We start from the raw sequence: 17,106 nt of genomic DNA on the forward strand, positions 1-17,106 counted from the left end.
ACTGTCAGCCTACGTTTACAACTCTCACAAATAATTGCTCACCACCAAACTCTGAACCAACTGGTTTACCTTGATGGTCTTGACCTGGTTTACAACATAAAAATGACCCAACAATGCTATTCAGAATGACATGTGACAACCCACCATGTCCCACAACCAACAGCTTACACTTGACAGCCCAGAGAAAAACATCCAGGCCAACAAGGGAATAGTGACATTTCGGTGCAACTTTGCATAGTCACCAGTTAAGTTACTATTTGCGGAAGCAACAAAGAGCCACGGTGGCACAACACTAAAATACGTCTGAAAAAAAAACAGTACATACAAAGGTGTGAAGTTGAATAAACAAAAGCGTACAGGAAAAATTACCGAAACCAGGTAAACGTCCATCAGGTTCAAACAAGGTAGACGTCGATCAGGTTCAATTTCTTATTCCCATATTTTACCACTTCCTATTTTGCGTTGATAATAACCTGTAGTATGACAATATGTTTTGATCACTTCGACTCCATCACGTCGCCAGTTATGTGTACTTAGGGTCGAACCTCATCGACCCTGTGTTCAAGAGTAGCACGTAAACAGAAAGGCCTTGTGCATAATTACACCGCCCAAACACGTTACCTTGTTGATTCCAGCTTCCGAAAGCTCCTGAAATTGATTTGCCTTCGAGTCCCGTGGAGTTTGACTGAAGGCTTTGCGGTCTGTGGCCATTATCCCGACGAAAAAAGTCGTTGTTTGGCGCACAGGGCGTTTTGCGCACCTATAGCGAGGCGCACTCTTGCGGTGTGGCCGTGAATTTTTGATTTATTGCCAGCCTCACCTTATTGTATTCAATAGTTGTTGATAAAATGGATATTATATTCTTTACATGTAATATATCAGAGTGATCGATGTGTTTCTCCTCATGGCGCACCTTGGTTGCTATAGCACTTTGTCATCAAGCAGGGTTTAGCTGTAGCATATGAAAATCCAACAGCACTACCTTTAAGGACTGAAAATCTAGCTCTTTGTTTTGCGCCGTTTATATTAAAATGGTGGTCTTAAATTTCGCTCTAGGTTCCAATGTCAATTTTAGACGGTTATCACGCAACCAGGCGTCACAAACAAACCCTAACAGTTTTAGCTCACGTGGTACAATTTGAACGACCGGTAGTTCCGCACAAAACACCGGTATTTGTCCAGCTGTGACCTCCGCACAACCACCCCAACAAGCGCCCTTTCCTGGATATAACATCACTACCCCACTGTCGCCGTCATTAACGCCGGTATAAAAATACAGCGAAGTTTTGTGATGGAAATTGACTGTTATCAGGAAGGAGTGTGTAATTTTTTTGTTACTAATGGGCCAATGCTATTAACACCATTAGGTCTTTTTTCATTAAGTTGACATTACTTTGTTGCGTACCAAACACGGGTATACTGAGTTAACCGTAAAATGCGCAAGTGTTTCTAGCCGCATTGTTGGGTTGCAGAAGAAAGCAATGACCGGTTTAAAAATGAAATAGTTTAGGGTCAAAAATCGAAATGTCACCGCCGGCCGCAAACGTTTATAGATGGGCCACGTTTGGCCTGTGGGCTCCAGGTTACACACCCCAGTTATTCAGCATTAGGTAGAAAGTCCACAAAATGGTGCCACCTGGTTAGTTCTAGACCGGTTTAGTTCATCACCCACAAACATACGATTGACGAAATTGAAAAAGACAAGCACAAAAAAAACTAAATGGGCCGCCTTGTATAAAGAAAACGAAGTTTCGCCTGTTTACTACCAAATCTCCCACCCACGCATAGGTTTCAGTTAATTACATCATTACATCGTTCTTGTCTCATTATAATCACCCAATGTAGTATTAGGCATAGCCAATCAGGCCGTGCTATGCCATCCATCACATTCGGGGTGTTACGGAGAGTCCCCTGATACTGAAAGGCAACACAAGTCCATCTGTGAAAAGTGGGAAAGCCTTTTCTCCCCCAGCTGGCTAATTCAATTCATGCGTAATTGGGCCGGCTAATCGGGCGTCCAATAACACAAGCGAGTTATCGAGTGATTTTCAGCGACAAGCAAACGACGGCTTGTCGCGACTCAAACAAACAAGAAGACAAAGAGCGTCCAGACTCATTGTGTTAGATTCCCTAACCACCAGACGCTGGTTTCCCAAAATTCTCGACATTTTCTCAGTTTCATTCCACACCGCACTGGCGAAGCGACAAAGCCGGCGCTCTTTTCCATAATGAGCCTTTTGCTAATAATATATTCAGTTCCCGGTGGGACTGGCGGCTGCTCCGTGCTCGTGCTATAGACCTAGTGTTTACCGCTGCTGCGTTGGTAGGGGTTTGTTTTCACATTGAGGCGTGGGTTTTCCCTTTGCTGTCGGTTATACTTGTGTCGCATTCGACATGCAAAGATCCCAGGAGGATCGCCGCGGCACCGGGACAAGTTCATGAAACTTTTTTCCCACACTGACGCCAGGACTGAAATCGCTGATGAAATGTTTGCTGAATGATAAACGACCGTCTACTTCAGTGGTTCCCAAACTTTTTCATATTTTTTGCAAAACGGTCCCTTTGCCATTTTTTCGAGGGCTCGCGGTCCTTAAACCCAAATGTACGAAAGTTGATTGCATGATTTTAGCTAGTTATGCAAAATTGCGCATAACAATCATCCAAAGACAGCATATGACATCACAAACAGGACAAAATCATTACGATTGTGCGCGAACAATTGCATTTTTGATAGTTGTCATTTAATAAAGGCCATTGTTTAGCAATGGAGACAGTCGATTCTCAATTCTACTTTGATTTAAACTTATTTAGTGGTACAAACTGACGCCAAATAAGATTATAGAATTACTTCAACCGCTTCGCGGTCCCCCAAAATTGCCTCACGGACCCCTAAAGGACCGCGGACCCCAGTTTGGGAACCGCTGGTCTACTTGCTCTTTTTACCATTTCTCGTGCAAATAAAAGCGTTTGAACTCTTTCCAAGTAAAATAAGTTTTTAAGAGCAAAAATCATATCTGATTGAAAAACATATAACGGTTTACCATAAAATTAATTGGTTGTATGCGGAAGTATGTCCTATGCCGCTTCTTCGCCACTCTTTATTTTTAAAATTAACACAACTTGTTTTTGCTTTTCCTATGGAAATGCGTAGCAACAAAAAAAAACGGTTCAATAGAAAAAGCTCTTCTGAGAATTCCAAATCCTGGAATCGAAAAGCCTATTTGTCCAGATACATCACGCGCCCTCTCGCAAACCCGGCATTAGACGACATTTAAAGGAGAGATTCAGTTAAGATTGATGAACGCTCTGGTTGCTGGCTGTCATAACGCACTCCGACGATCGATGACCGGCGTCCCTCAGGGGGCTCGTTGCTTTTCTTCACCAAAGGATGATTGACTTGTCCGTTGAAAAACGAGTCTCTTTTCGGCACTGGATCAGCCCTGCGCTGGCGTGTTAATATCTATTGCTTGAGTTTGGCTTGTGGCACGTTGCTTGACAATACAAGCGGATGTATACCTGGTGCAATTGTTGTCTCAAGATAATTTGAGGTATTTCTGCATTTTTGTCAGACTACGCTAATATATGGCTTTGCATTAATTTGGACAACAGTAATTTTTGTAACGATGTATTATCTACGCACAAACCACATGGCAATTTTGTCTTTAATCGGTCTGCTTACAAACGTTAAAAATAACACTGTTTGTGCTTTCAGAAAGTTTGACATATGCCTACACAGTCGAACAAAGTAGACATGGTCTGTCGTGGCATTATACCCAGTTTCAAATCGAATGCATCTGTTTTGTTCAAATTACGTTATCTGAACTTAACTTAATTTATACAATTTATAAGTGGTTTTAACATGGGCGCCCTGCTGTTAAGAAAACAAAGTGGGAAAACAGGTTAAGAACAGTGCAATATACAATACTAAAAATCTGATTTGATTTATATTGACATGTTTCTTAGTAAAAGGTTGCTGGTACAGGTTTACTATGTTACCAATGCCACCGCTCCACAAAAATTCGTCGCCCAGATTTTTTATGACAATTTTCAAAAGGTTGATCATCATAATATTGACTCTTTCTGTAAATCTTTACCGTAGACCTGGTGTATTTTGTTGTCAGGCTGCGGCATAATTGTGGGGTTTTCAGCAAACTTGTGCGGTTTATTGAAACTGGAGTTTCTAATTAGGCGGCATTGCGCCGAAGCTTAGCTTTGTGGCTCCAACTTGGCACCGCAGAACATTTGGTTTATGGCTTGTTACACATCGGTGGTCCGATTTTATGATTCTGACGCACAATATCGTTTATAGCCTTTTAAGACTATTTGTACTTTTAATTGCCTCCAATGATTTGCGATTTGTTTAAATCTATTACGTCAGCAATAGGTTAAATCGATATTGCTTATGTCATGCAAGGTGGTTGCTCTCCTTGCACTTGCTAATGAACAGGTGTGAAGCATCTGCCAAGCAGCAGCCACAAAGCATGTTGTTTTTTCCCGATGTCTGGCATCTTTGAATGTGGTCGTGTGGTTGTCAATTTGTTGCATGCACGTTTGTGTTGCGGTTATGACCCTGCGGTCGTTGACATTTACCGTTTGTGGTGCGCTGTCGCATGTTTGCGGTGTGTTTGTTTCGCAGGCTATACATATGGGTAAAATGCTTTTTCCTAACTTTTATGTTCAAAATACCACACAGTGTTTTAGCTACATCAAAACAGCACAACTTGTTATGAGATGAACCAAACCAGTACTCCACTACTCGGTACTAAGCTTTATAAATTAATGTTTAAATTCATATTTTCGTTGCATAGTTATATCGAATAAAGGTATTAACGAAACTTATATAATTCGATCGTCATCAAACACCTACCCCCCTTAAGTTACGCCATGTACACTTTGATGGAAGGTTAAAACACAAATGTTGCAACATTTATAAACATGACCATGTTATTGTTACGTAACATGTGTGACGCGTAAGCGTTCGAGCATTCTCGGCGAATCAGAAAACATGAAGTTTTGGCCTCGCCTTATAAAAACCACACTTCGGCAGCCTTTTTTGAGGTTAACCAAGCGGTATGTATTTTTTTCGTTATAGGTCTCCTTCCCTGAACACTACTTTTTATCTTTTTTTGTCAAACGCATATCCATTGAGTTTGATTTAGAAAGCGTGTTTCAAATTTATTTAGGTGACAGATAGTCTTCTGAAGTAGTTTTGATACAAACTTTGAACCAGCTTTTAACCCACAGGTCCCAAAACGTTAAATGTTTATTGAGGTAAGCACTTACAAGCCAAATAAATTGAAACACGTCATCGAATGTCAGCACAGCCTGACGAGAAAATTGTTTCTTTGTTTGAAACTGGCCTTAGCAACACATCACGTGAGAACAGGATTGAAACACGTTGATCGTTAACTTGTTTTATCGCGGTTGTATAACCTTACTGAGTCAATAGTCTTTTTCGTAATGGCCCTTTGCTGGTGCACAGTAAAGGCCGGACAAATATTGTCACGTCAAAGTACAATGTGTCTCGCATTTTAACGGAGGCAGCTAAAGTACTTATTCTTTTGTCATTAAACCCGGCGTTTTTCTCTGTATCATATCGCTAAGCCGGCTTGCGAAGTAGGAGATAATGCCGACCTCTATTTGCACGGTGAGATATTTTTAGCAGCGGGTTTGTCTTTGGCAAATAACGCTTTTCTCATCTTTTGTGTACGAAATCGATAGCACGGGGCAAATGATTGGCACACGGCAGGACAAAATCACACGACCGCCCCAGCGCCTATATGACACCATTGTTCAAGGGGTAACTAATGTCTTCCCAATATTGACCCCGCGGGGGTGGAATCGATGCTTGGTCGAGTGCTCCAGGTCGATACGAACATTATTCGAATGTTTGCTATCACGTGTTTTGGGTGTTTGCGCAAATATTACGTCGTCGAGCAATGACCCTGGATCATAATGCAATGCGCGTCTCGTAAATTTATATCATCGATTTTGTGTCGATAACCGATTAAGCGCATTTTTCGTTCCCTCGAAGGTTTCACCAGCTGACAGATTACAGAAAATACACTTGAGGCGTCAGAGTGCAAATCTTGAGATTTTGAGCGGTGTGCAATTTTGTCATGGGTGTTCCAAAACACCAGGCCAAAGCATAACCGAAACATTGCTTCAAAGAATATGTATTTGACATAGGGTTTTTGCATTTTCAGTTCCTTATTTGAATAGAATATTTTATTTGATATTAACTGTTAGGCGCCAACGGTATTATTTCGACTTTGCGCCGGCCCCCAATTTATCCGCAAATGCAAATCAGTTTGCATGGGAGAAAACGGCGGCAATGTGAATAATTCATGACTGTTTGACACCGGGTTATATAATTACCAGGGCCTCAAAAACAGAAATGGCTTGCAAGAGCTCACGCGAATTATGTTTGTTGCCGCTTGCCTTGTCCAGTTTTGCCGACAAACCACAGATAAACTATCGCTCGTGGAGCTCGAAATTTGACCCGATGTTATCACGACGCAGAGTTTAACGTTATTTGAACGGCAAGCAAGATATGCTTTAACTAGGCCCTACACAGCACAATATTTCATAGACGCGCCCTATAACAGCTCAGCACTTCGATCAGCTGTTTCTGCCTGTATTGAATACCTTCGTTGTATACTTTCAATTTTCATTATTTTCTGCCGCGTCGGCAATTTTTGACTTGCGAAGCGCGACTTTAAGAAAGAGACAACCGGTGAGCGCTTCTCCTGCAATACAAACAAAGATACAGGGACCTCTGTGGGCTTACAGCATTGTTAACGCTCTCGCTTAAGGCCGAGATTTATCTTTTAGTTAACGGCGCGACGGGCTCTGTCAAGAGATTTACCAACTTGTTTTTGTTTCCAAATCGGGCCTTGCTACTGCTGGATAACGCGATTAGAAGACACGGTTTCAGATTACTGGACCTTAACTGAGCAGAGAAATTTAAATCAATGTTTACTAAAACGCTTGGGTCAACGCGTGATGACCCAGAGGCGAGTTCACTCATTTTTCTGAGCGCATGTTAAATAACACCACCAAGGCAAACATAGACCGTAGCCGCTGTGTTTGCTCTTGGTAAACCGCGTCGGCGCGAAGAATTTAAACATGTGCTCCGGGCGTGGTGCAATAATCAAAAGCTGCAAAATGCATTTATGCAACTTCAGACAAACCCTTTTTTGTACCCGCTGTTTTTGCTGTAGTTTCGTAACAAGCAAATTCCAAGTGGGTGTTGATGCAAGTTGGATGTTGTTGTTTTACCTTTAAGGCAAAAACTCAATTTGCTTTTCAAGTGACTTAAAAATCGTTTTTGATCACGACTGCACTTACAGTTATGAATTATGCACACTTCAAATGACACATAATTTTATTGTTTAACTTTTTACAATGGGTAGAAATCATAGCTAGTTTTCACTGGAACCCTAATTGCTTTGGTTAAATGGTGCAAACTGAAAAAAATGTGTTCTAATAATGATAGTTGGTTTGTTACTTTTAATAATAGGGTAAAAATCAAACGGTCAAAATTTGTGTTGAAATAGATTTAGGAATTGGTTTTTTTGTCTTAACGCAGATTTTAGATTCAAATCCATCAAATCTAGCCCTGGGTTTTGTGTGTACAATCACACTAAGCTCTGCCGGAGAAAGTCTCATCGTTATTGCCGGTTTCAACAACCCGATATCATGTACGTAAATCCCTCTGTCAAAATACACTTGATCTATGAGATGAGCTCTTTCCCGCGTGGCCAATTACTCGAAGATACCACTCGAATTTTGAATCGCAAATTGCTAGTGCCGTCTGCATTAGCGCGCGACCTGTCGCCAGCAGAAGCCGGTGCGGCCTGAAAAGTAGATTGCTGCACGGGTGTAACCTCTTATGCTATCTCCTTGTTGCTAAGAGGCGCGGACCGGGCCGCTTAAAGATATAAACTTGTCCTATGGGTAACGCCGGCTGCTGCGTTTGCCGAAGCAAAGTGCACGTACCTGTTTTGTTTACTTGTAACCTGTCACTCAACGCGCTTAAAAAAGGTGATAAAGACGTTTTGGCGGGCGCAATGCAAAACCTGTACCTTGAAAATGCCAAAGATATTGTCTCTGCGTAGGTAATTGGACCCACACACGTTTAAAACTGTTCCTCGTATGCGCTAAGATTTCATGGATCATTTCGAAAGCCACAACCTGGAACTAATTAGTTTCACTTTAACTAATTCGCCGAAACACCAAAAGTATTGGGACCGCAAGTGTAAAGTTTAATTGACAAGAGAACCCGAAAGCGAACATGTTTGCGCAGTTTTTATGGGTAACAAAACCCCGCGGGGTCAACCACCGGTGAATTTCTCTTTAAATTTTCAATGCCTTTTGTTGCCTCGTTTTGCAAAGTTTAAGCGGTGGAAACGCCTACATATTTGTTGTGCATCAGCGCCAACGGAGCCGATTTTTTCGGACAATGGCCGCCTCCACACTGAAACGCTGGCATTTCCTTCGCTCGACAAGAGAGCACGACTCTGCGTTAATTAGTTCTCTGGATTACTCGGTTAATCGCGAGTTGCTGTATTTGGCCTCTGACCTTTTTGCCCGAAATGTCACTGCGCCCGTTTTCTTTACAAACCTTCGTTGCTGTGTCGACCCTCTGTTAATCGGTTGTTGGTGAATTGGTTGAATTTCCGATTGTTCAGTCCTTATAAGGACTATACTCTATGCATGTTGTCACAGCATTTCTCTAAAACCCTGTTTTGTTTCAAAATTTATAAGAACTGAAAGGGTGAATAGGGACCTATCAAAAAAGCAAAGGTTTAGAGGCATGAACATTTGTCGAACCTTATAGAATAAACCAGGTCCTTTTTTGCGTCTGGTCGGTCCACAATTCCCAATTACATAGTCAGATTCGCGTATATTGGTCTTTTGTCTACCATTGGTTCACCACCTCGCAATGGTTTTTGTAATTACGGCGAGGGCAAATATTTTTGGAAAAATGGATTAACAAATAGACATGGTTTAAAAATACCTTTTGTATGTCATAATACGCAAACGAAAAAGGCTTCAGATTATCAGCCTAGGGCCCACCATCCCCGGAGGCTAAACCTGTTATTGCATAGAGCGTGCCTCTGCGCCACCCGAACAGTACCAAGCTTGTCAGGTCGTGCAGCAACTCATTGCAGCATCAGCGAGCGAATAAGACTCCGCCGGTTGCCAATTCGACACTTAATTCCCTAATTGTCTTCCCCCGTTCCCGTTGTTGCCAATCCACAAGCACCAGTCGGGCGCGCAATGACTTGTCGGGCTCTTAACGTCCCTCGCACAATAGGGTGGTGTTACATTTTGGTGATAAACAGCCCGTTCTCGCCTTAATCGCTCGTGGTGTTTATGTGCTGTTGACCTAGTTTCTCTCGAGGTTCGCCTGAACTCGCTGCACGATGTCAAAGTGTTTACAAGCGCAACCGGCCTTTACTCGCCTAGGTTTGTTTTCGCCTTGCTCCTAGGAAGTCGACTCGTAACTGATGCTGAATGGAAGCGCCGAACCATTACCGAGCCGCGACCTACTTTGTGATCGTGCTCCGTGCAGAAACAAATGCCGCTGTGCACCCTTGTCAACATTAGCTTGACACGGGTGTCTTGGCCAAGTGTTGGGGCTTTAAAGGTCATTTTTTCACTTGGAAATGAAGTCTTGCGCGACCAGCGGGTCATTTAAACGCATCCAATCGCAAATTGTTTGCACAAAAGTGGGTCAAACGAAATCTGATGCTCAAACTGCAGTCGGTAAATAAAGTCCTTAACCCGCCACTGTATTTGCAAGTAAAAAAAAAAAACGCTTAATAATGTCTTGTGAAGGATCGTGAATTATTGGTTTTCCATGAGTGCAAACCATATCTCACTTGTAAGTCTTTGTTTTTGCAAATTGACACACTAGAACCCTCCATTAACGTTGTTTGTCACGCCAAAAGCAGTTTTTATACATCATATCGTAGTTGCAACGTAATTTGATTACACATTTTTTTGTTATTAGTCTAGAAAGCCTTTTTGGATGCCGTGCCAATAAAACAGTTTTGAAACCACTGTTTCAGGTGGCTATGCGCAATCCAAAACAGGCGGCTTTTTCTATGCGTGGACTTCACCTATTTCATTTTCTTTCATATGCTCACATCACACCAACCGGTGGTAACCCACGGTCATGATACTCTTTCATATAGCACGTCACTAAAGTGGAAACTTCTTTGTTGTGACACAAAGCATGTCCTAGCGTTTCAGCGGTCACGCGAAAACAATAAATTACCCACCCTTTTACTCCGCTTAACTATGATGTTTTTTGGAATCGAGGTTATGTTTTTTTCTCTGATGCAAACCTACTGTTTAACCACCTTATGCAGAAAAAGTTTAAATGGAGCTACTGGGGCAAATGATACATGTGCACCGCTCACACGTTCTTAACCAATATGCAAATCTAGGAGATGCGCTATACTGACTGGTATATGACCACAACTTGCACATCTGTTGTTCACAATGTTTTTTCGGTGCACTCCAGGAGCTTGTGTGTATGCCCAAAAACATGAAAAGTTATGCTGTACATGAACTGGTGTGTAGCTCCAGCGTGCACATTTTAAGTTGCTTACAGTGGTTCTCAGTCTACTAATAGAGCTTGTGTGCATGTCCAGACACATACAAATCTATATTGTATTTGACAAGTTTCAAAATTACCGCCTTGGTGGGGCTATTACCTCAAGAGGAAAATTAAAATCCACCCATTCTTCGACTCGCGACACCCGTCAACGATTTAATTCTTGCGTGAAATCGACCAGCTGGAAAATGCGCTTTCACGAAGTTACACAAACAAGGGAACGAATCGGTTATTTACTTGCGTCTCTTTCATTGGTTTCATAAAGTCAGGCGATTCGTATTGAAGATTGTCCATCCTGAACCATCAATGTTTGCTTCTCCATGCTCCAGTGAAGCTCCATGGCTCTGAACGGATTAGCCTTTGCGCAAATTCGTATCATCGCACGGCATTGATAGATTGCAACCGTTTCCCGACACCTGGCTTCCATTGTGCGATCCTGTTTTGAAAGTCCCCGTGGAAGTTTTTTTCTTTTCTGCGACGCGCGCTAATTATTTTGCCTATGGAAGTTTTGAGTGACGTGATTGGATGAGAATAAACACGTGAGTGAGTTATACTGCGCCTAGCACAAAATTGAGGGTAATTCCTTTTTCCCCTTTACAATGTCTTCCTTTTAAATCGAGGCGTCCCCAAATTTGGTGTAGCATTTGTTTGCGATCGCAAGGATGTCGCAACACTACTCTCACTTTCGCCATCAAACTCTTAAGACTCCATAGATTACTCATGATTGACGTCGGAAACGAATAATAGAACTCTATAAACGTTTATATCAAGTGCCACACTTGATTTTATTTGTAGTTTATATAGTTCAGTACAACGCGTTTAAGGTTAAGAACCACCAACGCACAATATATAAGTCCAAAGATACACCAAAAACATAGGTCAGTGGTTCTTAACCTGGGTTGTTACTGTTTTGCAATGTAACGAAATCCAAAAAGGTCTGATGAAAAGTATGAACAAATTTTCACAAAAAGTTATCTAATAATGCATGTTGAAAAAGACTAGTACGAATCGTCGCCAACGGTCTACTGAAACTTGTTTACCGTTTGGAGACCGCATTCCTATGCAAATGTACTACTTCTTGGCATCAACACTTCATCGCATCTTGGTCACGATCAGCATTTGAAAACGGCAGTTTGCGAAATAGTTTCACGGCTTAGATGCCGCAGCCGTCAGTGATTGGCTGCTTGTGGGATGACTCACCTTTACAAAAATACGGAGCCGTTATACTTTACGGGATCGGTGTATTTGTTTGCAACACAAGATCGTGGGCCTGGACTTTAGTTTTACGACAATGCAACGTAGCTTTTGGTAACAACAAGTTATCTGGACGAAAGTTCACTCTGAAAACCGCGTAAGGTTTTTTTTGTGTTTGCTGAAATGTTTATAACACGGATAAACGGAACCTCTCCTTTTATTTTTATTTGGCCCACGATGTCGTGATAAAGGTGGTTTTGACCGTTGACCTTTAAGTGGTTGTAGGGGATTATTTAGCATGTAAAAGGTCTTTAATTTTGTCCAGCTTGCTAATCTTCTAAGTCTGGTTATGGTGACAAAAGTTTGCCTGATTTTTTGTGGCTTATACCCATAATAGAATAATATATCTCCTTGGTGCTTTTAAGGTTGGCTGTTGAAAGGGGAGTTTCATATATCCATGTTAATGTAGGAACACCACACACACACACATAACTGCCCGAGAGCTGTGTATTGTAAATACAAATGATACAGACTTTAATTTAATATCACTTGTCCTTGTGTTTTCGTATTTTACTTCTGGCTGAGTTGCACCGAAATGCATTTGTTTTTCTTTTTGTGCTTAAATGTACCTGTGCCCCGGTCATTTGTTTTCATATTTTCTTTGGTGAAAACGTCGAAGGGCCAAAATGACTGTTAGTGATTTATGTTGGCAGTTTTGTGGGCACACGTAACTTCCTTCCTCCTAATTTTGATCCCGACTTTCATAACCCCGGGGTCTTATCTAAGGATCCATTTCTTGTGTAGATTGATGTGACAAAATAGCTTGAGTCATAATAAAAACGTTTTTCCTTTTAAAGCAGAGTTTCTTAACCAGGGTTACATTTACCCCTTGGGGTAAATATGCAGAAGCAAAAAATTCATTTACCTGATTTGGTCTATATTTTACACATTGCACTGACGCTATAAAGGTAAAAACCTTAACCATTTTCAATTTTAGTTTTGGCTTACATACCAGAGATAGCGAACTTTATGGCGTTACCACTGTTTTGTTTCAGAGTGTAGTCAAATTGTGGTTCATTATTGTGTAATGTTTTGTAAGTACTCATCAATAATGAGGGATTTTGAAGGCTTTGCTTATACTTTCAAACGCGTATATCTTTTAATGTTTGGGTCAATGAAGAGTGGTTCAAACTGTTTTGTTTGTGCAAGTAATTTAGTTACCGCAAGTTCTGGCTTAAAAACCTTGACGCCGTTTTACCCATAAGCACCTAATTGTAAAAACGTTTGGACCTGGAGTTTTATTTTTCAATAAAATTTGTGAAACTTCCTCTCTGTCACAATGACTATTGTTAAAAAACAGTTACAGTCGCGTTAGAAATATTCCATTCAAAAATAATACTATTGTTGTTGACATATTAACCTTTAGCACACTTAGTCTTAATTTTTCACAATGGGTTATAACAAGAAAACAACAGACCACCATTCAAGGCATTTTCATCAATGAGCATGCCCGGTCAGTTGATCCACCATTGTCTGGATAAGAGCACCAATAAGATCTTGCCACGTATACTATCGGCTGTTGCAAGGGCTGTGCAATCACACCTTGTTCCGGTGATAAACTCACGACTGTCACGCGTTTCGGTGCATCCGTCCGGCTATTATTCTTCCGCTCACCATTTCGTGTATTTCATAACGTCCTGATGATACCGTGTCCGATCCTGGTTATCGACCGCACGAACTCTTGATAATTATGTCTTCGTCCTAACGCAAATGGTGCAATGATTTAAGGCTTTAGTGTACAACCTTTTATCAATGGTGGGCCATAACATAACACAACTTATTTCACTATGTTGCTTACTAAACACACATGTATTAGGTAAAGCAGTTCACAGTGAGATTTTTAATGATTTTAGCCGCACTCTTAATCTATGAGAACAATAACAGCCCTGCATGATGTATTCTTGATACACAGGTTCTCTGGCAGTTATGTTTTTGAATAAGTTACCGTTCAAGTCCGTGCATAGTGTTCCTAGTACAACCGCTCAAAAACAAACAAATAACAATTGCAATAGCTCGCTTGGTCTGCATTGAAATAGTTTATCAGGCCACACTTCATATAAAATCCAATCCAAACGCCATCCAATTGCGGGTCGCACAACCTTTTGAGTATTGGTGGTATGCTAATGTCAAGGACTGTACAGAAGATTAAATATATTGTGGTAACAGTATATTTTGCATGCAAATTCGCAAAGAAAACAGCAATTTATTACAACATAGACTGGGCATCGTTGACATTTTTGTGCGGATATTGGTCATTTCCTTTTGTTCTCCGTTTCGGATGAAAACATTCCTGTTTTTAATGCAATACAGAATCGAATTAACTTTCAAACTTACAAGCCATGTCTAAACTGGGTAACTCGATCGGTATTTTCGCGTTGAACCGCCGTAGTTTGGAAACCGAGTCTTAAAAAATGTTCAATATCGGTTATTGTTTTTGTTCAAAATCATTACCATAGAATTCCTTAGTATTCTTGAAGTTTTATTTTGTGACAAAGCCTTGGTAATTTTTGCCACATCCAAGTATTTTACTTCCTTTCTAATTCAGCCTTGCCAGAAGTCGTTGTAATCCCCACTTGATTTAACCGCTACAAGAAAAGCACTTTTTAGTGTCAGTAAGGATTAAATGCTAGAACCTTGTTTTCGTCGTGGATTTTCCACATTCTTACACATATTTAGGTCACATGCAAATAGAACGGCCGACAGAGATAGCATGTTTATAATGAATATATTTGTTGTAAAACGTTTTAACAGTCAATCATGTCATTATTGGTTCAATTGCATCGTGAGCTCAAAACAACTTTCAACGGAGCTTCACAAAAGCGGTAAAATTTTAAAATGCCACCAAATGACATCACACGAATGGGCGTAAATAGCGTGCACTGTGCAGCCTTTGTATCTCTGGCACCTTTCTGCATATTTTTGCGTTTGATTAAATTCATTCCCAAGCAAAAAGCATTTGCACAAAAGCTTCAGGTTTTGCCGGTTTTAAACGAAAAGTTACCGCAAATTCGATGTTGTGTACTCATGGTAGAGGTCTATACAGTACTAAAATCTTAATTGAATTTCGTGTTGAAGTATGTTTGCATGTATAAAAGAATGTTCAGACAAACATTTGTTACAATCCGCTGAAAAAGTTAATGTGGATGTTATATGTTCACACAAACTGTACAATGCTATAGGTATAAAATCTTAACAGAAAGTTCCGCGTAAAAATTCGTGTGCAAATGAACTTTTGATACCAACCATAAAAATCCCGCAGAAAATTGCCCGTTTGCCGATTGCGTGAGTGTAAGAAATGCAATGAGAGCGACAGGAGCAAGCTGCAAATTTCCCGTGTATTTCTGGCAACAAAGAGGCACGAATTGGAAGGTTGTCCATCAGTGAAATGAGGACATTGGTGTTTTGGTCGTGGTTTCAGCTTAAAACTACCTTGTTTGAATGCTGGTATCCACACCTTGTTGTAGAAATACCAAACAAAACAACTTGTCAATACATTGATCAAAACAAATCATCCATAGAACTTATATGTACGTGGTATTGCAAACATTTCTACAACTGTTTTGGTTACCAGTGCCAATTCTGCAAAAAGTTTCGTTTTAAATCTATGTGTTAAGACATTTTTTGGAGTTTGAAACGGGGTGTCAATAAAGTTTTAATTTGCTTTAAACACGTACCTAGTGTGCGGCATCGGGTGGAATTGCAAATGTTACATAAGCAATAAGAATCGTCTTGCAACGCAGCACTGCAGAGCAATAACACAACTGGAATCACGCCACAGCGAAAGCTGGTCCGAAATTAGAAAAAAGTTTTCGGTCAAAACGCACGCCTGGAGCAAATTTCTTGCGAAAAAGGCACTTTGTTGATTTAGAGTCGCAGACACGTGATTCGACCGACCAATAGGAAAGCGGGCCTGCGTTTATCACTCCGACCAGATTTTCCTATTTTCTTTAACACTAGCCTTGTTTTTTCAGGATCGATTTCCTAGAAGAGAGGAGAAGGAGCGATTTCCACAAGCACTTTACCTGCTTATCAAGGTACCAATTTGCATTCCAACCTTTATCGATGTTTACAAATTAAAGTGCAGATTTTAGATATTTCTTAAACTTTTTAAGATTAGTGCAACTCGATCTGACTTTAATTTGTCTTTTATTCTTTCAAAAAATATTTCCCCCAAAACAAATTGTATTTAAAGTTTTGAATAAGGTTTATGTGTTCACAAACACTGTCATTATTACACAGAAGCTAACAAGGTTATTAAAGTATAAAGCTTGCGCGCTTCGGTGTCCGTCCGTTTACGAGCAGCCCTCTCCGCCATGTTGTGACGCGCCTCCAGGATCACGTGACCGCGCACCACGTGACTTTGTTTTTGTTGGCGTTCGCGAAATAAGCTGCGGCGGATCGAAGTGCGGTTTCTCGCGCTGCAGTGTTGCAGGTGGAACATTCGCGGGGGTCTGAGCTCGCGCGACTTGTGTGTAAAAGCGAAGCACTTGGCGACTCTCACCGGGTGCGAGGTTTAATTTGTCGCTCGCGCGGCGGGTGTTCTTCAAACGGGAAATCACTTTTGGATCGGTTAATGGCCCGTCGACCTTCTCTGGGAGCAATCTGTGGCCGCGATTGTTGGCAATCCTTGCCATATGCACAGCTGTGCGAGTCGCGATAACCGATTTACCTCACCTGAAGTGGTTGCTTATTTGAGAGCTATGCTTACCGCTTTATTCCTTTTTGCGGTCTTATGCTCGCGATGTCGAAGGAAATTGGGTGGAAAGGCGACATTATTACGCGACCGGGTCACAAAGGGCCAAAACGAGCCGATGGCGTAAATGTGACGTATGTGATTGCCGAGCGTAGCAGGTGCTTAAGCAAAATTGCTTGATTGAGGAGGCTGTAATTTTGTCCCAAGCAAATATGCCTGTTAGGCTTTTGTGACAATTGGAAAGGTTTCCTGAAGACTTTTGTGAACCCAGAATAGGTTTAAACAACCGTCTCAACACTTCATACAAATCTCACGCATGCAAAACACACCTAAACCGTCTTTACATGTACAAAATCCATATATAAGCTGTACACAATATTATGCCTCAAATTTACGCTGACTCGAAAATTGTAACCCCACACTGTTTTGGTTTGTTCAAGTTTAAAGGTCAACTTTGTATTCAGCAGAACCCTTAATGCTTGTGTTGTCATTGCTCGTCCGGGCCAATTATTTACCATCCAGTTTCGAA

The 17,106-nt window shown here is 41.1% G+C and overlaps 1 protein-coding gene and 2 long non-coding RNA genes across 5 annotated transcripts in view; 1 reads left to right on the forward strand and 2 right to left on the reverse strand.

Annotated features, from left to right (window-relative positions):
* The window catches only part of LOC145230011 (uncharacterized), a 64,912-nt gene that overhangs the window by 15,304 nt on the left and 32,502 nt on the right, over positions 1 to 17,106 (forward strand). Inside the window, exon 4 of the mRNA XM_080095362.1 lies at positions 15,856 to 15,918. The gene's annotated coding sequence lies outside the window, so the exon portion shown is untranslated. The remainder of the gene's footprint in view (positions 1 to 15,855; positions 15,919 to 17,106) is intronic.
* LOC145230012 (uncharacterized) lies at positions 224 to 9,656 on the reverse strand. The gene is made up of 2 exons (XR_013860536.1): positions 622 to 9,656; positions 224 to 555 (listed from the first exon to the last, which is right to left on the reverse strand). It is a non-coding gene; the product is annotated as an uncharacterized LOC145230012 (long non-coding RNA).
* LOC145230013 (uncharacterized) lies at positions 13,120 to 15,860 on the reverse strand. 3 transcript variants are annotated; one of them, XR_013860539.1, is made up of 4 exons: positions 15,559 to 15,860; positions 15,128 to 15,338; positions 14,336 to 14,469; positions 13,120 to 13,585 (listed from the first exon to the last, which is right to left on the reverse strand). It is a non-coding gene; the product is annotated as an uncharacterized LOC145230013 (long non-coding RNA). The 3 variants fall into 3 exon arrangements; XR_013860538.1 differs by lacking the exon at positions 13,120 to 13,585 and adding an exon at positions 13,906 to 14,174; XR_013860537.1 differs by lacking the exon at positions 13,120 to 13,585 and having other exon boundaries at positions 13,906 to 14,469.

The sequence above is a fragment of the Phallusia mammillata genome, chromosome 5 (assembly GCF_965637545.1).
Source record: "Phallusia mammillata chromosome 5, kaPhaMamm4.hap1.1, whole genome shotgun sequence".
Lineage (NCBI taxonomy): Eukaryota > Metazoa > Chordata > Ascidiacea > Phlebobranchia > Ascidiidae > Phallusia > Phallusia mammillata.